The sequence below is a fragment of the Poeciliopsis prolifica genome, unplaced genomic scaffold (assembly GCF_027474105.1).
Source record: "Poeciliopsis prolifica strain line A6 unplaced genomic scaffold, Auburn_PproV2 SCAFFOLD020, whole genome shotgun sequence".
In the NCBI taxonomy this organism is placed as follows: Eukaryota; Metazoa; Chordata; class Actinopteri; order Cyprinodontiformes; family Poeciliidae; genus Poeciliopsis; species Poeciliopsis prolifica.
Window position 1 is genome coordinate 8,448,456 of NW_026562395.1, and position 26,042 is coordinate 8,474,497.

At 38.8% G+C, this 26,042-nt stretch overlaps 1 protein-coding gene across 1 annotated transcript in view; it reads right to left on the reverse strand.

Annotated features, from left to right (window-relative positions):
- Nucleotides 1-26,042, reverse strand: part of LOC129369250 (heparan sulfate glucosamine 3-O-sulfotransferase 5) — a 62,990-nt gene that overhangs the window by 12,250 nt on the left and 24,698 nt on the right. The window contains exon 2 of the mRNA XM_055044665.1: nucleotides 15,460-15,534. The gene's annotated coding sequence lies outside the window, so the exon portion shown is untranslated. The remainder of the gene's footprint in view (nucleotides 1-15,459; nucleotides 15,535-26,042) is intronic.

Here is a 26,042-nt window from a genome sequence, read left to right on the forward strand (position 1 = left end):
CTCCTAAAAACACTGAAGTGTTCAAGGTTGACGGTGAAGGATCTAAACAAAGTGATTCTGACTTTTAGAAATCAGTTGTTTCTGAATAATATTATTAATGTTATATATCATGGTGCACTATGCAGGCGCTGTGCACTGATGAAAACCCAGCCACCTCAGAAACACAACTGTTTGGAGTTTCTGGCCCAGCAGGAGACTTGAGCTAATATTTATTTGATCACTTAGGGTCACTAACAGAACATTGTACTTTCAATCCAAGATGGCCGGAGCATTAATAATAATGATTAATAATAATAACCATTTTTATGTTTGGGTTCATGTCAAAATCACTTTTACAGGAGATGACATGTGGCTCCTCGATATTTATGAAATATAAATATTGTGTCAGAAAAATATCATGTTGTGGAGAAATATGTAATATTAACTTTATTTTTACTTTGTGCCTGTCAAACAGTTTGTTAGATTCATCCCAAGTTAAATAAATAAATAAATAAATTAGCTCTTCTAAAAACCACCATCTTGAATGTAAAACAAAACAGATCAGCACCGGAATGAGAAGAGCTTCTTTCTTTCTGCCTCTTGTGGGGTGGAGACGACAAACATCAGTCACCATGATGACTTCACACAGACTCTAGATCAGGGGTGCTCAAACTTTTTGAGACCAAGATCTATTTTTAATCTCACCAGCCGGCTGAGATCTACCTCATGACACGAAGACATAAAAATTGTAAATTAAACCCTATTGACTCATTTTCTATACGAAAATACATGAGTTATATCAGAAACGATAAACACATATGGAAAACCTAATGCAGTTTCTTCCTCAGTGAGATTCTGACACTGGGAGCAGGTTACTGGTTTCTCAGTCAGAAGCTGGTTGCAAACCTGAGGTCAGCAGGTTTGAAGAGCAGCTACACACAGCTCCTGTATGTGCAGGTGCTGAATGTTAGCAGACCTGAGTTTGCTTGTGCTCCTAATTCAAAAAATAGACACAAGCACAGATCTCCTCCTGAAATAGCTTCACGCAGCTACCAGTGTCTCTCTGGGCTGACACAGTAGGTCTACATTTAAATTAAGAATTGTGCATCCACTTAGTGGAACGCTGACCCATATGTATGTAAATCAGAGTAAGAGCTGATTGGTAATTCAGATTTCTGATACAGGTGTAGGGAGCAATCCATGCAAAAGTTACAGCAGAGTGCTTCTCCAGGGCTGGAGACTCCTCATGTGAACACAAAGGAAAAGACAGGCAACCTGCCGCACTGCTGCCATGATCTTTGGGATTTTGGTTGTTCTTTAATTTGCATATTTAGTTCATTTTTAAGACCAACATACTCTGCAGGAACAGAGAAATGTGTTTGTTTACCTGAGGTGGCAAGAGCAAGAACAAAACCTCTGATTTGTGCATCAGTAATCGATAGATTTAACTACTGTAAATAAATTTTATAAGATAAAAAGGAGCAAATATATAAAGCTTTATCCATTTATGTGAGACAATGGAAAAAAAACAATTATCAATGAGAAATGTAACTTGATTATATTATTAAATATGCATAGTGTGGTTCACACAAATGTAATTCGGATGCCGGATATCTGGGAAAACAAATTCACTTGTATGCGCTTTGGCTGTTCAACGATACAAAGATTCCATTTTATATCACTAAAAACTATCATTTGTTAAAAACTTTGGCCAAAGTGGAGATTTGATAAAACTCCATATTTGTGTTTGTACATGAGAAAACAGATTTATGGTGTCACACATTACTGTCACAATAATGCACTGATAGTAAGCAATGTGGATATATAAAAAGCAAGTATACATCCAGGTACTTACTTTGACATGATTCCCATCGTGTGTTTTAATAACTTTACTAAGGCACTTGACTTAATGCAGTGTTTCTCAATTATTTTCTGTCATGCCCCCTTGGGAGTCATAATTTTTTTCACCCTGCCCAAGTGACTTTCCTTCCCCATAGTTGAAATACTATTGTGAATCTGTTAATATTTAATAATTTATCTGTACAAACCATTGGCTTTGTAATTGCATGGCATTATCAAAAAAAATGTTTCATTGTTCTAACTCTCAAAATATTTCTAAAATAAGTTTGGTAAGTGAATCAGTAACATTTAATCAACAATCAGTTTGAAAGAGAAATATTAATTTTTATAAAGACCCAGCAGTTTGTGGACAAGGCCTTGAATTCTGGATTCAAGAATTTTCTCGTCCCTGTATAGCAGTGGTTCCCAAAGAGTGGGGCGCGCCCTCGTGCCATTGCTGGGGGCTTGTGGGAAGCAGTATGGATGAATGAAAAAAAAAAAAAATTGTTGCACAAAAGTGTTTCACTATAAAGATGGTTTGTAGTTTGTTTTGCTGCAACCTGAAGTGTGAAATACACTTCAGTGGAGTGCCATTTCTTCAGTGGACCTATACACTTCATGTGTATAGGTTTATGTCTGGATGAACAATGTGTGTGCCCAGTTGATTTTTTTTTCTTTTTTTGGGTGGGATATTATTGTAATCCATAGGGGGTCCTGAAGAAAATCCTTGGGAATAACTAGTGTATAGGAAACTGAGTCAGAGGTTTGGAAGCCTAAAAACATGACCTGGTTTGAAGTAGGCCCTTTGACCTGCTCTGGAGAGTCACACATCAAATCTAATTCATTACTGACAGCAGATCTGACTTCCTCCACCATGAGGCTGATATGATTGTATGCTCCATGCCACATCTTGACTGTACACTGTCAAAACTAACAGGATTAAATATGAAGGCCTGTTTTTAGCTTTCAAGTTAAGTGCACTAATAGGATTTGTAAGAGGACATGTGAAAAGCGTGATCCAGAGTATGTTTAGGTGATTGCCTGCGTGTATTACAGGAGACTGCTTTAACATCTGAAAGAACCCCGAACATCAGGTAAAAACACCTGGAAGCAGAGAGAACTCCACAGAGGACAGAGGAGAGGAGGCTTGACGGCCAGATTTCTGCTGGGTCTTGGCTCTGGCCTTCCAGACAGACAGACAGCGTTACTGGGCCTCCAGGCACCACCTGTCATGTCTGTGCTCCATTCCCAGAATTCTCTCCTACAGCCTGTCTCTGTGGCGTTTGTTCGGTTGTCCCGACATGCTGTCCAACGCTTTCTGCTCCTTGTGTTTGGGTGAGATGGAGGAAAAGGTCTTTCTGAATTCTTGCAGCTGAAATCATCTCTGAAGCCTGATGTACGGAGCAGTACAGGCTGAGGAGGGATCAGTATGCAACAGCAGCTGCATTCCCATTACAAATCAGCACAAAACTTAGGGTATATTCTGCCAATGTAAAAAAAAAAAAAAAATTTTGCAATTTCTATGATTCCAATAAATAAGAAATTGAACTAAAATAACTAAAATAAATAACTCATTTGAAATCATGGTATTGACGGATATAAAAAGTTTTGTGGTATATTTTTATAATTCAGTCATGTGCTAGTGCTCACAATCTATCAGGCAGAGGAGACGTCGACATCTTATTCAGTCGTTAGAGCAACAAGCCCCGCCTATTTGGGAGGGTCTAGGCAGCATTTTGGGGAATTACAGCCAACATGCTGTCAAAACTAAAAAAACTCAGAAGTTCTTCTGAGTTTTTCAGAAGAACTTCATGAAAAACTCAACTTTGGCTGAACTGTCTGGAGCCAGCTGCACGCTGAGGCCAGCAGTATGTTACTGCTTTATACTCATGATGCGAAAAAAAGTTTTACAGTTTAGTTCTGTGAAATACACAAATTTTGATATGGGTGAAAAACCACCTCAACCTGGGACAAAAACTTTTCATTGAAAAACATAACTTATTTCAAAACTGGCGTGTGTCCATAAACAAATTTATTTTTGTAATTCCAAATTTTAAGCACAGAATTAAGATAAATATGGAATGTTGAATACATCAAGTAATGTGATACTATATTAGAAAACCTCATTGGTTAGCAAACCAATGAGGAAACTGAAAGGCCATTTTCAGAGGCACAGTTGGTTTGACAGATTGGGACACACCTTTCATTGACAAGTTTCCTCATGTGAAAGTGCCACAGAAACAATTTTTGCCACTTCAGATGTTTGAATTCTTCAGTTATTGGATCAGCTCTGCTCCACTCTGCTGTCAAAGAACTACAACGCTGCTCTCAGAAAGAACAGAAAATTGTTGTGCAACAGATGGCGTGCCCCCTGCTGAGCTCTCTGTTGTCTGGAATCAAGTGACAGGATGACAAAAGTGCAGACACATAACAGGACAAATCCACTGAACAAAAACTGCCACAAGATGCTTGAAACAACCAGCTCCTAAAGCTGCTTCAAACATATCTAGTGAAGCTAGCTATGTTAGTGTCGCATCAATCAAACTTCAGAAGAAAATATGGATTGTTAGAAAATATTTCAGGTCTTATATTGGAAATGAATGAACTTGGAGTATAATCCAGAAAATCTTTTCCATTAACACTGTGATAAATTTAAAGTCAACTTTAAATTTAAATGTTGCTTTGATCTTTTCATGCATGACTGAAAAATCCCTGAGTTTCCCATATCAACCATTCCACACGTAAAACACCAGGATAGGAATGCTGGGAGTTTTCTGTTCACAGATTCGATTCTTTCATCTCCCAAATGGATCTTTATTTATTGTCAACTGCAGCCTCATAGAATCATTTTGATGTCACTGTTCCCCACGAGAAGCCCTTTATTTCCTTAATTGTATGCAGTCTGTTATGAAAGCATACATTCTTACTTTTGTACAATATTTTAATCAGAATTTTAATTAACAAAAGCAAATGAAGAAATCACTGCAAACAAATCCACCCATCAGACCTACAATTATAATTTTTTATTACATAATATCCTTAATCTCCAGCCAAATGCTGCTTCTCTTAGGGGTTTTTCCATCAAACTCTCCTCCACACCACACCCCATTAGGATGGACCCACCTGACTGTCCCCCTCTCTGATTTCACACAATGACTCGATCCACAAGCTCATACGTGATTGGTCACAGAGTCGCCATACTAATCACAGCAAAGTTCTGCTGTGAGTGGAGAGCTTGTACTGAGTGAGACCTGAGCAGCAAAAGGTAAAAAATACTGTGGGGCGGCTTCCTCCCTCTCTTTTTGTTTCTCTCTCTCTGTCAACCTCTCATATGGTGTCCTGCTAGAAGCCCTGCCCTTTATGTTGAAGCCCGACTCTTGTTGGGCATTCACAAAAGCTGAAACATTTGCGACTGGGTAGACCTAGGCCTGCCTTCCACGCCGGGCTGAATTTGCAGTTTCCAAACTTCTTACCTTCTACCTTCTTTTTCCCCCACATCCTCATTTTCATCTCCTTCAAACTAAGTAGCAGCAATTAGCAAACACTTGGTGCAATTGTGCATCTACTGAGCTCATTATAGGAGCTACCTCTCAGAGCAACACCAGTAGAAATGTTGTTAAAGGGTTAACAAAGGAGCCATGTTGTGATGACTTCCTGAAGACGGAGTTTCAGAAAGAGCACGAGTTTCTCAAGGAGACAGAGGTTCAATTTGAAGTCACATTTGATATATACAGCATTTTTAAAACAATCTAATGTAACATAGTTACTTCATTGTGCTATTAAATGACACTATGCCTGAAAAACACATCAAACTGCTCCTTTAAACAACACAGTTAATGTGGCTAGTATGTGTAGTGGTGAATCAGGCCTTGCAGCAGCGTCTATCATTTGAACATTTCTGGCTGTTAACCTGCTTCAGGCAGCTAACTTTTGCAGATGATTTGGTCAAAGAGCAATGCACCAATGCCTTGGATTAAAGAAGCATAACATTTGCTTTTGGTAACACTCCAGAGTGATGCAAGGATCAGAGTTTTAACAGCATTGCATGATTGCCACCTGACAGGAAGATGCAACCGATTTGAACAGCAGACATCCAAGGACATGTCCGTACACAGAGGAAAAACCTTGTTATGTCATTTTACATCTGGGCTGTTCAAGAGACTCTGGGAGATGCATGGAGATATTAAACAGGCCAGTAGAGGTTAAAGCTGAGTAATGTGTACTGGAGATGATGAGCATCTAATTCATGACAAACACTGCAGGGTTGGCTGTTATATCTGCTATATGATTCACCTCCCTGACAGTCAGATTAGGCTGTTATCAGTTTGTCTTCACTGTCTGGTAATGCAGCAACCTTGGGACATCCTTCCAGTTCTAATCAGTTGCAGTGCAATATAAATGCAGCCTTCAGAAACTACATCAAAGGATGAGATGCTTCTTTCCCTACCCACTCAGCTTCCGTTGATACAGATAGGATGTTCACAGGGGTCTGACAGCCTGTGTGAACGTCCTGGAGATTTCTTAAGATTATGGAGCTGTGAAGGAGACCAGGGGGGCATTACAGGTAAGGAGGTAAGCCTGCAGCAGGAGGCAGCATGTACAGGGGAGCCAATGCGGGGGATAAGTCATGCAGCTTTTAAGTAAACTTTCAAAGTTTTTCTAGTCATCAGATAACCTCTGATTCCCACTGATTGATCTACTTTGAGTAAGGAAACCAGTGTGCATGTTGAAAAATGGAGACTTTTTCTTGATGATCATCATTGCTGTCATGGCTGGTTGGATAATGTCACAGTTGCCAGTAGCACACAATAAAACAGCCTCTAGCATGTGCTGCATTAACTCATTGTTATAATACTTTATAATAGATAGTAAAAACCTTTTTCTTCAGAATCACAAATCATACACTTTTGCAGTCGTCACCTAACCCTGCCCATCAGACAGGATTCAGACTGACAGCTATAAGGCAGTGTTGTGTGTTGGTGTCATGCATGTCCCTTCAACTTGCACATTTTACACACTGCAAGTTTCCTTGGGTTTTTTGTATATAATCAACCAACACAAAGGAATGAATCGTTGTAGAGTGAAGAAAAAAATTGTCATTAGGGACTGAGTTTAGACTCTCCTGGTAAAACCAGGCCTTTGTTCTATCAGTCTGTAGATCCAGACGGTCACGCAGACGGTCTGGATCTGGATATTCAGAAAGGACTGCTTTCTGGAACGCATGAAGCTAACAGGAAATGACATGCACAGTAAACAACTCTGTGTGGAGAAGGTCCACAATGGCAGATCATAAACATTCCTTTTGCTCTGCATTTAGTTTTTCAATATTTGAAAGTGTGGCCAACATGGACTGAAAGGCTTCATTCACTTCCTCCAATCCTACTACCAAACTACAACGATAGACAAACTACAATTCCACAAAAAAAAATTCATTCACAACTCCTCCTTCTATTTGCTCACTGGTTGGCTGAAACTCAACCAGAAGAATCCGGCTAAGAAAGAGAAATCCTGAAGGGAGACGAGAACTGAACAGACTTCTTAAAGTACAAAATGTCCCACTGGCAGGTCTGAAATGACATAAAATGCCGTGTGGCAGAAGACAGCATTGCATAGCCGAAGAGTCAGGTACAAAACTCCAAACCCCCAACGCTGTGTCTGTATACACACAAGCACACCTTCATGGTGATTACAGAAAATTTTCCCAGAAATATGGATCATATTGGGAACCCAGCATTACAAATGCTGACAGAGGGCAAACTTGTTTTTTCACAAATTGAGAGCTTTTTTCCAGTTCTGACACATTTCATCCTTTTCATGTTGTGTCTTGTAACGACACAGACTGACGTCAGTCACAGTTTGCTATGTCTAACCGTCCATCTGTAGAGCTGATATTCCACTGACACTGATCCAAAGGGACAGGCGGTAAAGAGAACAGGAGCAGAGCAGCGTCTCACTCAAGGACATCCTGACAGCACACACAGCTGCTGATAGATGGGACGTCTGCGACGGCAATCAAATCTCTGACCTTCCTGTTATGAGCCCCTGACTGCATTAATATTAGATCACCAGCTTGTACTTGATAGCCAGCATGGCTAACATGCATCGAGTAGTCATACTACCTGTGGAACAAACACTTGTAATCGAAGACACTGTGTCTCAGAATGGCACAAGTTCTGCTGACCAAATGTGATTTGGACAACAGCACACAGTGGCTGTGGATGTTTGACTGCTCTGATCCAAACTGCAGTAGGTATCACAGTTTAGTTTCTAGCTTTTGTATATTTTTTCAATTGGTCCTAGAAAATTTTTCAAGTGGATTGGATACAAAAATCAGACCTCAGGAGATTTTCTGAGGTATTTGCAACTGCCGAGAGCACAAACAGACCAATAGAGTTTTAAATTGTGGTCATCTGTGCTTTAGGATTACATTTGTAACCACTTAGGCTTGTAATTGGCTTACAGCCCTTAATCATTAACTGTTATTAAGGTCACAATGTGATCTTTAACCCTGAAGGAGAAGATGTCTATTTCCAGGGCTGAAGATTTAAAGTCCCATTCCAGCGAGAATTTGTTTAGTCTTTTTGTGTCTCCTCTTAGACAGTTCTTATTCCAGTAGAATCAAATCACCAATAGTTCAATAGCTGATATGCAGTGGGACACTTCCACTAATCTGCATGAGCGACAGTTTAGTGCTAACATTGAAACAATTAACTTCCCCTACATCAATGTTTCCAGGTAAATTCTAAAGCACTAATGTAATTATCTGTATTGTAAACTAAGTCAGCTAAGTCTTGTAAGTTTTGAACTTTTCAATGTCTCACGTGTTGAACTTGAAGTGTTGGGCACATTTTTGACGCATGAAACGAGATCGGTTTGAACACAAGGTACAAGTACAGCCAATTAATGCTAAGGAAAACAGATGGTGCTCTTGGATTGGCTGCTTTGCCAACCCCAGCAACGCGGCAAGTAGTTCAGCTTCCCAAGCTGCAGTTTCTTTTGAATATTTAAGATCAGCTCTGCAAAAAAACATGCATGAAGAGGCAAGATTTGCTGAATAATTTAGTTACGTTAGGCAAAAAATATTTCTGAATACTGAAACGCAAATGGAGGTTTGTGTGGGGATCCACTGTAGATCAGAAATTCTCCACTTGGACTTGCTTCTGCAAGTCCAAGTGGCGTTCGATTAGGTGTTGTTCTCTTGTTCAGCTAAACAAAGGAGCTGTGTCAAAAACAGTGCAAATCTTCAAACTGATGTGCTTGATTATCCTCATTCTGTGAGTTGTGTGGAACTTCTGTGGTGCACAGATCTGAATGCACGACACCCTGATGATATGCTCTAGTCTAGAACTGTCTATACACTCTTCTGAATGATACTGAAGGATTCCTCATTTTGCAACTATATGTCAGAGGGCAGTTGTGAGATGTACAGAAATTTTCATTCTACATACCGAAGTAAATATTTAAATAATACGTTTAATAAAATACGTAAGTTTATAAGTAGATTTTTCACAGTATTTTCCACAAGTGGGAAAGCGTGGAATAGATAAGTCAGATTTAGAAGAATGTATGCTGAAATTCTTTCATAATTTACTACTGGCTTACAATTTTCCTTCCAGAAATACTTTTGTAGTAGGTTCTGTAAACAAGTTTGGTACATAAACAGTTATAAGAGCTCTACCTGCCTTATCACCCACTTTCCATTTAACATTAGAGACTATAGAATATGTGACAGTGGCTCAATTAAAAGGACAAATGGCCATAAATACAGCTTAAGACAGTCTAATTTCCTCTTTAAAAAAAAAAAAAAAAAAAAAAAGCAACAGAAACAAAAATCAAAAAATTGATCTATACATTTAAATACGGTAAACACAATGCTTAGTTTCGATTAGGTGCAAATATTTGCATTAAAGCAGTGATGATGCCCTCACAAGACGTTTAACTGCTTTACATTCTAGACAGCCAGACACTGAAAAGGCCATTTGAGCTGAGAGGTCGGAAGTCCTGCAAGAGCCAAAGCAGAGCTTTGTTATTAATGGGCTCAATCTGTCTGGGACACTTTTGCCATTTCTTTAATGCCACCGAGCAGTGAAGGAAGACGCAATAAAGAACAGAGCCTGGAAGCTTCACTTATTACAATTAATAATTCATACCAGTGCATTAACCAGGCGGAAACCCTGGTCCTACATGGCAGGCACGAAGTGTGGATGAGGGTTTGGAACCACAGAACCTGCTGCTGCAAAATGAAGTCACTGCCCAATGGATGAAGGCTCATAAAAGGGTGATGACCAGTGTGAAAAAAATATGGCTATGCAGTTTGATTTTATAAAATCTACTATCGATAATTAGCATAATTCTTCATCTTCTGTCTGAACACCAGGGTTTCAAATCTTAGTGATCTCAAATTTTTACAAAATTGTGGCATAACACAAGAATAACTGCAACATGACAACCATCTGTGAACACACATCAGATGAGGAAATTAGGTTTTTTCAAATTAGCCGTAAACCATCAATGTTCCATCAAATCCTGAGTTTCTCCAAATGTGACAATATGCAATGAGCAAACATTAATTTTAGTTCCATCAGAGGGCCTCAGATGGTAGTTTATTTCTGCATTTGCAAGCTGTAAGTCTGTTTTTTTTTATGTACTTCTTCTTTTATGAGTGTCTTTTAAGCCCACATCAAAACTAAACTACTTTCACAGTGCCTATTAACTCTGTCTAGTTTTCAGCCTGATTTAGTTCAGGGGATTTGGCAGAACTCTGGAACCACAAAAGTTTCATCTCACCACAAACCTGTTTCCTTCAATGTTTATGCTTACTTCATGGACTGAGGGTTCTTTCAGTCATGGTTTGTGGTTAGAGGTGGTGAGGAAAATGAGATGAACCCAGGTTGTAGACTGATAAATGATGAATTTAAAGAAGAAGAAACACAATAATCCAAGCGGCGCAGAAGATCAGAAGGCTAATGGCTCAAAACTGGTAGCAACTGAAAAACATCTGAGTTTTCCCAAATTGTTATAGATCTATAGCCACAAACTTTTAGTGAGTTAAAACTTTTACATTTGAAAAATGCACTTATATAAAACGTAGCCTATTATCTCAACATTGAGCAAATAGAGATCATTCTGGTCATCCCGACTGCACTGAAAAAGGAAGAGCTTAATGTGAAAAACTTTTAAATGTCTTTCCAGGCTGTGTGTTAAGCATACAGTATATTCAGGTAATAAATAGGTTTTAAATGCATTTTATGTAGCAAAGTAAAACTAATAATTTGCATAAAACCGGCTCGATGCATTAAGTGCTTCCAGCTGAAATAAAGCAGTTTAAAATCTGATTAGGTTTGCCATTTGGAATGCAGAATCCTACCAAAATTTACTTGAATCACATTTTCAAACCACTTATGAAATCAAGGACTTCCATTTGATTTTCAATCCCCAACTTTAATTATGAACAAAACTCAAATCTATTATTTTTTTTTAGACAAAAAAAAAAAAAAAACTCCAATAAGAGTTTGCTTAGTTTAATGTATTTGTGAAATAAAACATCTGCATAGTGTTGAAATGTTGAGCTCCACACTCACACTCCACCTCTCACACTCCACCTCTCACACTCCGTAAACCCACAAATAGATCAAGTCAGGGTGCAGAACGCAGCAGAGCAACTCATAAAATTAAGAGATTGTTTTTTTCCGTCTTTCTCCCCCCTGCAGCTGTGTAACTAAAGAGACTAAATATAGACTAAAACATAATAAAATTAAAGACACTCTGTATTGTCCTGATGCTGCAGACAAAGCCATCAGAAGCTAATGTTGCAGAAAAATAATGGGTGGAGGCTTTAATGCCTGACAGGTGTTTCTGTAATGCAGCTGTTTGCTCCAAACCAGGCTGATGCCAATCTGCATTTCCTGTGACATTCTGCGCACTCTCATCTGATCACATCTTAAGTGGCCATGATGAGAAAGCAATGAAGAAAGGCCCAGCGTGAAGGACGAAGGTTTATATGCCTGTTTGATGCTGGATGTGCTCTGGAGTCTCTGTCAAGTATCTGGATGAGGAGAAGTTACATGGCGACGTGATTGCCTGGGACGACCTCACCACGTCTGCCTTTTGACATAAACATGGCGACTGTCTTTTATTATTCTCCTTTATGGCTGGGCATCAGCAGCATGTCAGGGCGGCATTATGAAACTATAAAATATCATGGAGTCTGAATATGGCTTCACAGGGTTTAGCTGCAGTATTTTTCTTTTTTCTAGTTTATTTAATCACTTTATGGAATGAAAATCATCTCTTGAGTTTCATTTTTAAAAATAGATGAAGGAGCTGGAAACCCTTGAAATCAATTAAGTGGATAAATCCTTTTCTATTGCACTATGATGTAGTGCTCCATCCGAAAGTCTTGCATACTAATTAAAGAACAAATTATTTTCTTGCCCTTTAAATTGGAACATGTTGAATGAATATGTGGCCACTTATTGGAAGCAGGAAATGGATGGAATGGGCAGGTTTGCTGCAAACATCATCTATGCAGGAACAGATGGAAATAAACAGGTTAGCAGAACAGATTGCAAAAGAAAAGCATCAAAGAGTTCAAGTGCAAAAGTTTTTTTTTATCCATTGCAGTTTTGTGAAATACACAATTTCTGATGCAGCTGAAAAACCAGCTTCTCGTAGAACAAAAAAGAACAAAAAACGGATGTTTTTTTTTAAGCTTCAGTTTACTTTAATTAAACAAACATATTTCTAGAATTCTCATTAGAGCAATTATGTGGTCAATGGCAACACAGCAACAGACAAGTAGCGTCAACATTCATCACTCCTGTATTGTCCGAGTCAACTGGAATTCCGATTGGTACAGAGCTTGGTACAGCATCACAGTAATTCATTACAAAGGCACATTCTGGAGTTTTCTTCATCTAAATACAGGTTTTCAGGAGCTTACAGGCTTTTAGTGACGCCTGCGTCTTCTGAGACTGAAGTACCATACAATATTTTGTGCAGAAAACAAGTGGATACTGTCATTGGTAATCCAAGACATAAAGATAAAATGCATTCTCACAAATCAAATTTGTCATGACTTCTAGTAGATAACTGAACTTTTCCCCTCCAAATCCATAACGGTATAAAACTGGAGCTATTTTCAGAGCTTCCTGAGAGGAGCTTTGAAAATGAGAAAAATTAATCGCTGGACCAGACAGGCTCTACTTTATGATGGATGACAGCAGAAGGAGGTGTGGTAGGTGATTTCTTCACAATGGCTGAACAGAAAATTTACATTCTAGCTCTTGAAAGCTAAATTTAGGTTGACAGGTGACAATTTAAATACAGAGGAACAGCTGTTTGCAAAGCTGTGCCTCAGACTTGAATGGACTGTGTGTGTAAATGGATATTTTCCATCTGTAAGTCCAACCTCGTATGATAAAGCTTGTCATATGTCCTTGCAGTGATTTCCATCAGTTCATGGTGTTAAGCTTCACCCAGATGTAAGTGAGGGAAACATGACAGGATGAAACTAGAGCTGCACATGGCCACCTTCACATGGCACATGCATATGTTCCATCCACATTCAGATGGAAAGTTTTTCAACCTTCAGCTTTATTAAGTAAAATTGATTGATTAAAAAAAGTCTCTGGAAACAGTGCAGTTTGAATGTGTATGTGAATGACAAGCAGACCAGAGACAAAAGCAGGAAGTAGACTACAATATATGGCATCCTGGGTAAACATAATCAAAACAAACAAACACATCTAACACAAGGGGAGAAATGGCTTATTGTCTTTAGTCCAAGACAAAGCGAAATCCAACCACTGCTAACCTCCACTCTTTTACTGTGAGAAACAAAGTTGTGCTCAGAGTCTTCTTCAGAGGTTTCCATGTCGTTTCCTTCAGTGGTTCTTGGTGCAGGGCCTCCACAGTCTACGGGGGGAACAGGTTTGGTTTATTTGATGCAGTGCAGCATGAAAGCAAATCGCTTCAGGTGAAATGTAAAAAATGCTGTAGTTTTGGTCCTCGACCAAGCCAAGTCTACTGAACCATACTGTGTGAACCATACTGTGTGAACCATACTGTGTGAACCATACGGTGTGAACCATACGGTGTGAACCATACGGTGTGAACCATACGGTTCATACATCAGCATGTACAAACGTTTGTTACTATGGAAAATTAGCAGACAATTTTGCTGTCTGTCCAGGATTACACCAAGTTCTTGCGCAAACCTCCCAGCTACTTGAGGAGTAAAAATGATTGAATTTTGTTAGAATAAAAACAACTGGAATGAATGAGCAGGAAGCTGGTAAACACACTGAAAACATTCATAACTGACAGAACACACCCACTTTAACCTGGATTAATGACAGACGGTTTTAGCATCCAACACATCAGTGATGAGCAGCAAGCTTAAGGTGAATGAAACATACATGATGAATGTGGAATCAGTTCAAATGTTCCAACCCACAAAACAAATCTCTGCAGATCACAGGGTGGACAAAGTTTTAATAGGAGTCATCGACGGCGCCCTCCGTTTGATTTGTGGATTTTTGTGTTTATTTGTGTTGCTTACACATGCCAGCAGTCTTAATTTGGTGATATTTCAAAGCAGACCTGTCAGTTCATTCCAGAATGAGCCTATAAAGCAGCAGAGATGCTGACACACAGGAAGAGATATGAGAGGGAGAATTAATTATGTGCCAGAGAACGTGTGTAAGCAGGGACGTAGCTCAGCTCAGCTGAAGGAAAAGGCGGAGGCAGAGCCATGGACGCAGTGATGGATGCGCGTGGTGCAAATTTACTACTGGACATACCGACATTCAACATCACCTCCATCCTACTGAGGTCTGCGCCTGGCTAACAACATGAGCCATGAGAAGCAGCAGTTGATCTCCCATCTTGGCAAGACTTGGGGACAGCTAAGGTCAAACTGGAGAGAAAGATCTTATGTCTTCAGTCAGCTTTAAGATACGGCCAAAACTCAACGACTGAAAACTGTTACTATTTGGTTCTTTGTGCTTCCATTTCTCTGCTGATGCGCTATGGAGACATGTGGAGGGAACTAGGATGGACGTCTTTCTTGTTAAAGACTGAAGGAGCAACCAGGACCAGTATCTAAAGGACTTGACCAGAGTTCAGGTTTCCTGTGAACTGCTGTAGATGAGGCAGGCTTCGATGGAAAGTTTCTAATGATCTACAGGCAGCATTTCCCCCAGAAAACCTGCTACTGGTAGTAGGCGCTTAGACAGTTTGCCAGCTCTATTTCAAATAAGCAAACAATGCTTAGCCTGGTGTGGCGGCGGGGCAAGTGGCGGCGGGGCAAGTAAAGTCTGGTGGCCCTCCAGGCTTTTCTGCTTCAGCTAAATTTTCCACAATTCCGCATTGCATCATCATCATTGTCACATGACCAAGCAAACACCACATGACCAGCCTCCAGAAACAAATGGCAACAGGATGGACATAAATATCGTTTATTATCTACCCAGTTTAATTTATTAGCTCAATACCAATATGTGAACAAAAAACAAATATCAGATAGTAACAATTGACTTGCTTTGACCTGTTACATGTGGCCAAAAGTTGTTTTGCCACTGTTTTTGCCAAGTTTCTCAGTCATAGATGGACATAGTGATGGGAGAGGTTAGTACATACCCTTTGTTCCTCATGTCTGCCAGAGGGGTGGTTTGAACCTGGATGCTTGTTTAAGCACACCTGTGGATCCAGTATCTGTGTGATAAAGAAAAAAGCAGTCAAAGGCAATCGCTAACAGCAACAGTGTTTTAGTAACAGCAGAGAGGACGGTGTAGACTCTCCCTGAATGAGTTGTGGTTCATTTGTGTTCCAATATGCAAAATGAATTTTACATAAAAACCAGAAGACAACCGCAGACACTGATGAAAATGAAACCCATCTCATCTGGATGGAATTGTCCCACATCTCAGTTCATCAGTAACTTCCCATCATCTGAGTGAGACTTTCATGTTCTAAAGTTAAAATCTCTCAGCAGGAATATATGAAACACAGCAAGTCCCATGGATCAAGCTATCAAGGTTGGGACAAGTCTCTAGTGCCACATTTAGAAATGCTACACCCAATAGTCATTGGCTGCGGTTACAAATGTCACACACTGTAGGTAGAGTGTGAATTCAAGGTGTAGAATTGGTCTCCAAGGCCCCAGCTACATGTTAGAAAAAACTACAGATGTCTACACATTCTCAGAAGGGCTGTAATATCTAACTGCAGGAGTTGAAAACCTCAAAATTAGTGACTTCAAGCTATGGGTCAAAGAATTCTTCCAAAATAGTTACAGCTCCAGTTTTCTGTCATATATCTTCCTTACAGTTCAAATTTAACACAGTCTGGACAATGTGAAATAAAGAAAGGAAAATTAAAAAAAACATAAAAGCAGCTTTCTATGTGATTAGATGCTAAAAGATTCCAGGTGTATAGTTTTTGAAGGATACATCAAAAACTGGAATATGGGTATTAAAGTCTCAGCTCTTGTCTCAAAAACTCTATCAGTGTGTAGAGGGGAGCTACAAACACTGGAAACAGTTCTGGTGTGTTTAATGTTTTATTGCTGTACACATGGCCAAATAGGCTTGTAGAATTTAATGCTCCACATGTAATCCACTCTAGTAGGGTTCTAGAAGTGTAGATCAAATATCCCCGTAGTATATATTTATAAAAAGACAATATTTCAGGACTGTAAGCTCTTATTCACAGTAAAGAAGCTGGTTCAACCAGGCATTAGCGCTTAATCATTTTAATTGTCGGTGTTTTGTTTTTTCCTGGCACATAATGCCATTTTATGCCACAACAAATATGTTACCATCAATTGTTATATTGTATAGATCAAAACTACCATAACATAAATTAGACTTTGTATTATCTGACAACTTAAAATTGGCCTGTGTCTCCTTAAGAAGCTCTTACACTCTGCTTTTGATCACATCATCAGAACAATGCTACTGTTTTATTCTCTGAAGCTGAGCTCAGCAGGCTCTCAGCTCCACCAGGTGTTTGCTAATTGCTGCTGCTAGTTTGGAGGAGCTGAATAGGGGGTTAAGATTCTTTCTAATAATACAGATTCCTTAAGATTCCATAAAATGTATGCAAAAGAATGAAAGCAGTCAAAGTGTAATCCAGTGATGAATCATCATTTTGTTCTGGTCATATGATAATGCTGAAACTAGGAATTGGTTCAGGTTCAGTGAAGCAGATAAGATGTAACAAAGTTCTTTAAACTTAAAGTAAAGTTTTATCTTGGCTTATGTTTCATGACTAAGTATTTACCCTTTCCTTAATTAGGATGGATCAGGCCTTTTCCACTTGCCAATGGCATTTAAAATGTTTCTATAGTAAATCATAAAGTTCAGGAGATAATGTTCTCATTTAATTAACCATCCAGACTACAAGCTACAGCACAAACACACACATGCACACACGCACACACACACACACACACACACACAATTCTACCATAGAAAGAAGACACAACTTTTCAACCTAAATACCAGTAAAGAAAGTTTGAAGAAGGCATAAACAAGGAACACACTAAACTAAATTCATTTATTCCAAAGATAATTTACAAAAAATAATAAATACTCAAAACTACAAAAATCTATTGACATGCAAACAGGTCTAATAGGAAACTGATGTCATTGTTTGCAGTGAGTTTTGTTCATATTGATATGTTAGCAGCCTTTGTGATGAAAGTCAAGGTTTTTTGTTTACTGTTTAAAAGGCTGTGTGGACGTCCTTATGAGACAACTGTGTTTTACCATTGCAATATATTTGACAGAAACTGTCCACTTCTTTCAGGAACTTTGTTTTAAAATGAACCAGAATTAATCCCATTAGGAAAAAACAGACATTTTATCAGTACCCTGGAAATGGATGTAAAAGTCAAAGATCCAGCGAGATTCACATTTTATTGCAAATTAATTTCCTCCCTCCTCAGAGCATCATAGCAGGTAAATGTGAAACGGTCATGATGGGCTGCCCAGGAGTTCAGATGCTCAGGTAGAGACTTATGAGAGGACAGAAGAAGGGTAACTCACAGAAATTCAGCCAGTCAAATGTAGTTGCTGCCTCAAAACACCAGGAACATGTCAACATGTTTAACAAAGCTCAAAGAATACATGTTCACATGATTCATGCAAAAATACACTACAGGTGATTCTTTTTCATTATTTAAATGAAGAAGCTCAGGGTGCAGCAGATTTCTCTGTTGGTGCAGATAGTCTCACTCCTCTGTCATTATCTCCAGTTGTTTGGATCAGGAAGATGGAGCCAACAGAGAAATGATGTTCTCTGATGCTGAGCTGATGTCCAGGTCCGTTTCCTCTCTCTCACTCCTTTCCTCCTGGATGTTTCCTCCCGTTATCCCCCTGAGCCTCTGACCCCCACTAATCAAAGTGGAGAATTAATTCATACTGTTAAAGGGTTTACCACACCAGAGTGGACTGCAGGGACAGCTGCAAGAAGCTGCATTAATACATATTTTTATCACAGAGATTAAAAAAGAATAATACACACTAACTTATACCAAGGACTGAGTATTTCACAAACCAAGCAGAGCGCGTGAATGCGTGTGTGTGGGGGTGTGAGTGTGTGTGTGTGAATGGGAATGACTGATTTCATTTAAAGCCTATTTGAGAAAATCAATAGATAATTCTGATATATGACCAAATTTGGCCAAATTTTGAATATGCCTGTCTTTATTGATGGAATAAAGATTACAATAATAAATCAGTCAAATTATAGATAATTTTCCTTCTTTTAATAGCTGCTGTATTTATCACAGAACAAAGACACCAGACAGGGTTTGGTTATTTATTTGGATTTTGACATAAGCAGAATTATGAGATTAAAATCAGAATCCTTATTTTCAGTGACCCTAATCCCCTTTCCTACATTTAGATAGAAACAAAACTATATTTTTCATTTATTGAACCTAAATCTAAATTATTCTGCAATTTAAAATCCCAGATCCACCACAGTAACAGGTTTATGAAGTTTCTTAGAGGTCTGGATACTGGGAGCTGTGCTGAGGTCAGTCGATCTTTATATTGTTCCACTGAAGTAACAGAGCAACCAGCACAGCAAACAGATCATCCCAATCAGTATGATGCACAGCTTCACTCACTCATCAATGACTCTGTCCTTTGATGAGTGAGTCATCAAAGGACTCACTCATCCTGATCACTTGTGGTGATCTTGGTAATTGTTAAGTGAAATCTCCAAATAGAACAATGGCTTTCGGAAATGCAAAAGTGAAAATCAAATAAACGTCCAGCAAAAATAAAACAATGACCAGCATCCAGATTAATGTTTTCTTGCATTTTGATGCTAGGCTTGTCCCCAGATGAGCAGAAGTTTTAGGGCAGCTTCCAGCTGGAGCAGATTTGAATTTTCTATGCTTAAATTAAATCGGAAAACTTAATATCTGACTTCTATCATCAGTTAGGGGAAATGTCTTTGATTGCAATGTTCCATAATATCCAGTTTTCAAGTGAGAAAAACACACAAAGGATTGACGTGGATTTGTATTCAGCGCCTCTCAGCTGATTGTTTGTAAAAAGAGCTTTTACTGCAGTCACAGCTGCCAAGTTTGTGAGGTTTCATTTAAGTTCCAGACCTTCTGGCCTGGAACTTAAACAGGCTGAATGGTTTCTACGGATACTTCACTGCAAAACAACTCAGGCTCAGTCAGTTTGGATGTAAAGTCTCTAATGCAGAGTCCTCAATGGCCAGAGACCTGCAACTTTCACATGTGTACAAATAAACTTGACTGATCGTTCAACTGGATAAGTAACCATTCTGTCTAATTGGATTGGTCAAACAAATGTACTAGGTTAGACAAAACAAGATGTTGCCTTCCCATTGCATGTGTGTTTATGGTCATGTGTGACCTGATCTGAATCTCTCTTTGGTGACTGTCACTTTGACTCACACAGTAACTGAGGTTCAAACCAAACACAGCAGGTTCCAACTTCTTCTCCAACATATTATTTATTTCAACAGAATGTAGAGAATCTATTATTCAAATTGTGATCAAACTGATCCAGTCTCTCTTCCAGGCATTCCTTCCTATATTGTTGTTCAGTCACCTGGTAAGTATAATGAATAAACCATCGTTGTCATGTCTACGTTCTCATTCACTGACTGATACTGCGGTGCAGAACCACATGCACTGGTTCTGCATGTGGGTTATGAGACTTCTTCCTTTATTGTTATAAGAAAGTGAGTTACATTTTGTTGTGTAAAAAACTATTGGAATAAAACCATTTACTTTCACTCAAAGTCATGTGTTTCATAACCACAGCTAACAAAACATGATTGGAGAAGCGCAGGAAACGAGAGACAAAGAAGAGAGGTTTGCCACCAAGTCTGAGCAGTCAGTGGGAGGACAAAGTGATGCCCAAAAAAATGTGACGAACACACAGTCACAGTTAGAGTGGAAAAAACCAAACAAAAGAAATAACAGGCCTGCTGTTGCTATGAGGAGCATTACTGAAATTAGCTCCCCTGTGGCACAATAGCACTTTATTAAAAGGAGTAGTTCAACTTGGTTTATTGTGTGGTTGGCATCTTGGATTATGACAAAAAAAGATCTCACTATTCAGAATTGGCAACTTGATTACATGTGACCACATGTAATCTGTTGAGATTCTGTTCTTATTGGCGTTCACATCCATCCACCCCATCACAGTTCATTTCAACTGAACTAAAACCTACAAATGGGCAGTGAAGCCCATTTGTAAAAAAACCTAACAAGCTCACAACCTTTTATCTCTCTTCTACAGCTGTGAGGTTGTAGAAGAGATTTTAATTCAGTTGTAGTGAACTGGTTTTATCAGGCCACAGTAGCCTAACCAGCACTGCTAATGTGATATGCAAAACTTGAGCTGGCTTCAGGCTCAGAGAGAAAGAGAAAGTGACAAAGTTGTTATGTAAAAAATGCAAAACTGCAGCGTCACCACATGAGTCCAATGTAAGCAGCATGTGACAGAGGAAGAGCTGATGCAGCCTCAGGAAACAGATGTCCTCGTGTGACAGCTGCAATTATTAGTAGGTGGAACTTACTGGTTTCATCAAAGCCTGAGGTGTAAAACCAACCAGTTGCTATCACATCCACTAACTGATATTTACAAACATTATGCATGTAATTCTTTATTCTTTCACCACAATAAAAACCTCACTAGTGACATTGCATCTCTGCTTTTGTTAAAACACACCCAGAATCCTACACCGCTTCACCATCACTGTTATATAACGAACACAGACCAACCAGAAACAGCAACAGGATTAAAATAAACATTTTATTCATATTGACTTATTTGACCAATATGCTAGAACAATAACTAACATCGGCCAATGTCAATGTCAATGTTGCATCCTTACAAATCTGTGTAAATTACTGCCAGATGTGTTTGTTTTCCATTCTGAAAGACCAAAGCTGTGTGTGTTGAGCTCTAAAAAATACCATCTGCTGAAATCAGATTGAAATTTTGGTATAGAAGGAATTAACAATTTTCTGGACAAATAAATTATCTAAATTCTATTAAAATCACTTTGTAGACTCAAAATTCAGACTTCATGAATGTGGAATATATTTATATATGACTCTTATGCAAAAATGAATAAAAAGAATTCACATAGCTACCCTTTATAAAAAATAAAATGTTGTCCCGTTCAGCAGTTAGCCCCGCACAAATTTACATCAGGCTACTTCTCAGGACAGCTGCCAAATGAGTGTACTATGTTCTTCTTTATCAGCCATAAAATACAAAGTGCTGCAGAATAATTGTGAAACTACTGTAACTACTGACCAATTTTGTCACATTTTCTTAAACAGTACTGTACCAAGCCTTCTGCTCAGCTGCAGTGGCTTTGAAAAACACTTTGGGTTTCTTCTTAATGACAATTATTGTATAAAGATGAAACAGTGCTTTAGGGGGGAGCACTCTACACCCAACACTCTGCTGCTAAAACTTTCATCAGTAACATAGAAAGCAGATGTTTGCCTACTAACAAAACAACAACACATTTTGTACCTCATGCCTGAAGCCTATTGGAAGCCTGTATGGCTGTTGTCATCCTGAGTTTGTGCATAAAAACAGAGAACATCAACATTTATATGGATTTATGTGTTTCCATAAAGTACCAGCCATGAACAAATTAAAACTCTTTTGAAACAGCTTGCTGTCATTTAGACAAATGCATGGAAAGCAATAAGATTGCAAAAACTGTAGTTGCAGCAACAGTTAAAAACTCATTTCTTTCAGAAGCATTAATTCACTCTTCACATAATTGGATAGGACACAAACGCGGCTGATAATATTTTTTATGGGATGTTCATGTCAGGAGAGCACATTGGCTTTGGAGGCAGAGTGATGGTAGAACACAAAGTGACAGTGAATCTTAGAAATGGGACACCTTTGAACATTATTTGCTATAAATTACTGGAAGGACCACAAGTCAAGGTCAACTGTAAAAATGGCAGGCTTCATCCAAAGTCCAGATTCATCTGCCTGTCATGGTGCCAGTCCTGTCAGAGAACAGCTCAGAAGACTCCATGACTTGCTTATATGAAGTCCTTTACATGTTGGAGATGTCTGACCACAAGCAGAGCTGTAGAGGAGTCAGAACCAGAGACAATTAGAAGGTAGGCTCTATAAAAACTCAAAGGTTGAAGTTAGAATTTGATTTGCTCTGATTTGGTGTTTTGCAAAAGATGTTGCTGGTTTTACTGATTCTTATTGTGCTTCCAGTGCAGATCTGACAATGACTGTAGATTACTGGACAGATTCAAAGATACTGTGGTTTCCTCTTTACTCTACTGCCTATGCACTAGGAGTGTATGAATATACAAAACTCACAAGATGGGACGAAACACAATATTGAGTTCAGGCGAATGAGAATGGAAGAGTTTCTCATATTGCCTGAAAGAAAACTTAAAAGTTCAAATTTACACTGTAAAAAGGTTTTATCCTCTATTCTAATACATTTTTCCACAAACTCAACAAATGGATGTTTTCCTTTTTTGATTTCTTGAATTTCTTCATCCAATATAAAAATGCTTCAACTATCTGTTGGTCTACAGTAAAACATTTCCATTGCTATTGATAGCGTTTGTAGTGAATGTGATGTAGATCAGCCTACCTTGATGTCCAGCCAGTCTTATGTTTGGTAAAAAGTTGTTTCATTACTAAATAAAATTAGTTGATTGTACTTTTCTATTATTATGTCGATAAAATGGAGGATATACTATTTTTGAAGTGAAGAGGCTATTGAAGCTCTGTTCACCTCTACTTTTTTTCTTCAATAACTTCATGAGAAGAATATTTAAATACATGGAAAAATTCAAATGTATGACTTGCTGAGAGTCTCCTTACGTTCTCTACCCATGATGCAATGCAGAAAGTGACACTTATTCCATACCTATAATTCCTTGGTGTGGAGCTACAGCCTGTAATCTGCTGATCTCTTGCATGCTTTCTGACTGAAGCCCTGCCAGTAGAAGTAGCAACAGAGGTAACAATACTCAACATCTAGAAAACTGTAACCAGGACTGAAAGCTTGTTCCAAAGAATCCGTTCCAAAAGTGCAACTCAGACATATAAATGTTATGTCATGTGGGAATCAGTACAGTTAAATTCTACACATTAGCATTAGCATCAGCTGAACAAGCATGTTGGTATGGCAATTTGGTGTTACAATTAGAAGATAAAATCAATTATGTATTGAGAGAATGCTATTATAGATATTTTAAAATAGTAATCTATTTACAAATCAATAATATTTTTATTATTTAAAAATATCTATAATAGTTATTTGCTAACTAAAAAAATTAAATTTAGTCTAAAATAATGTTTTTATTTACTGCCAGGAAGAAATATGATTTAATCAGTATTAGTAAAGACAGATAAATGTGTTTGCTAAATTGTACCGAGGTTCTAAGTGAAATGAACCTGTTTAGTTTCATCAATGTGTAAAAACTAAAATGGTGACTCAACTAATTGGGATTGAGAGTGAAATGATACCGTCTCACTAAGAGACAGGGTGAGGAGCTGGCTGATGGTTTGAACATCAGAGCCATTCCCAGATAAACTCCCACTGGAGGTTTTCAAGGCCCGTCCAACTGAGAGAGAACACCAGCTCAATGCTAACTTCTTTATTTTATTTGATCAAAATCAAGATAAAACAACATTTTATAAACTTCTGTTTGCTGAGCTTTCAAAGGCTTGGGATTCTTGTCTAAAGGTCAAGGGGAAGGTCCAACTGACTTATGCTCACAAGTGGAATATTACTGCTATTATTACCATGTTTTGATTTACACTAATTTATCTTATTGAAACAGTAAGTGGGATCACTCATTCAGTGTTGCATCAACAGAAAGCCAACAGCATTTGGTGTTGACATCATGCTGGAGAGACACATTTTGTTCCCATTGCTCTACACAATACATCAGGTATGACATATTCAGACGGCATCTGACCAGCATCTGACCTCTTACCCTGCTCCCTTTGTGTTCCACGCTGAGCGGCTGATTGTGTGAACGTAAATTCTGTATTTGCAGTTCACTGAATTGAAACTGAGTCTGACCTGTCAGTGATGTATGAAACTGCAAAGCTTCCACCCAGCTCCCTGTAGCATCACTGAAAAATGGAATCCTTTGCTATCTCCTCCAGCCCGGTTACATTTGCCCTGACAGCCTGTCGTCATGCGCTGACGTGTGTGTTCCTCCACACGGAGGCCAGTGACATATGATAGTGCCGAGCTTTTTCAGCTCCTTCTCTGAGAGATCATTGGTACCGGGGGGGCCGTCAATCAGGCCGCCCTGCTGCCTGGGTTTTGGATGGACTGCGCCTCCTTCGTAGTGAATAAACACCACCCACTCTCCATCTTTTTGCTGTCTCCACACTCTGCTGACTGACTGACTGCTGCTGTGGAAGAGCAGCAATCAACAATAGTGTCTGTGTGCCACAGATAGGCATGCTCACAGATTTTCTATAATCATCCTCTGGTTCGGCCTCTCGGTGTGCTGTGTCAGGCTTCCACACTCATTCATGCTAATGACCTCGGCTGATGTCTTTTGCAGACGGATGTTTTTTCTTGTTGCTTTACTTACGGTTCGTTCTCAGGAATTTTGATTGCAGGTTAAACTCAAAGTTTGAGCTTCAGGAAATGAGCAGAGCTCCATGTAAGGACAAGAATAATTAGAATGTGACAGCAAATGAACTCAGTAATCAATACTGCTTTAATCTACTTAGTGACTGACAAAGCCTACGGTCTGATTCAAAGAGATGTGTGTTAATTTTGTGTTTCTTCTTCCACTTACAAAAATCAGGATGGTTTTAATGATATCTGGTGGTTGGCAGCTGGAGCAGGGAAGGAATCTGGCTCCAAACATCAAACACAAAGATTATGAATGATGATTATAGTCATCGTAATCAATGACTTCAGTAATCTATTCATATAAGTGACCTGAAAACAGAAAATATCAAGCCCTCAGAATCAGCGTTCTTGTTGAAAACAAGCAAGGTTGGTGTTTCTCTTCAAAAAGGAAACTCTGTTTGCTAAAACTGCCATTTAAAGAGATGAAAGAAAATGTGTTTGCAGTCAAATGTGGTGACCGCCACATTGAATCTAGATGCTCAAATCTCATCCTTCTATTGAGTACAACATCATTATATTTCATAAAGTGATAACTGCTGAATTAAGGCTTTGAGTGTTGGTTGTTCAATCACCATTTGTCCCTTATGGTCTGTCACATCGGCTCCATAAACTTTGGGATTTATATCCAGTTCATTCTGTTTATGTTTTTATAATCTATTGCTGAGGATTGTCAGATGTTTGGGTCCATTTATACCATATTTATTTACCAAAAGGTAAAACTGTGCTTCTGTTCTGATTGGCCAGTTTTCACACAGTTTCTTATATTGAGTTGACTTTTGTGTCTTATATTTGTGCTTCAAGAAAGAACATTTTTTATTTTTTTCTTCAGGCGTCTGCTCAAGGAGAAAAGCCTAGAAAGCCATCAGTGTTTGTGAACACCTGAAAAAGAACCTGGATGACTGTTAGCGGCAACCCTGGGCCGTCTCCAAGCAGCCATGTTCTTTGCCAGGACCTTTGTGGAAGCTTTTTAAAGGGACTGCAAGTGTTCATTAGAGATAAGGGAGTTTGCCTGCCCACGTAATTACCCAGCTCCAGCGGGAGACTGGATG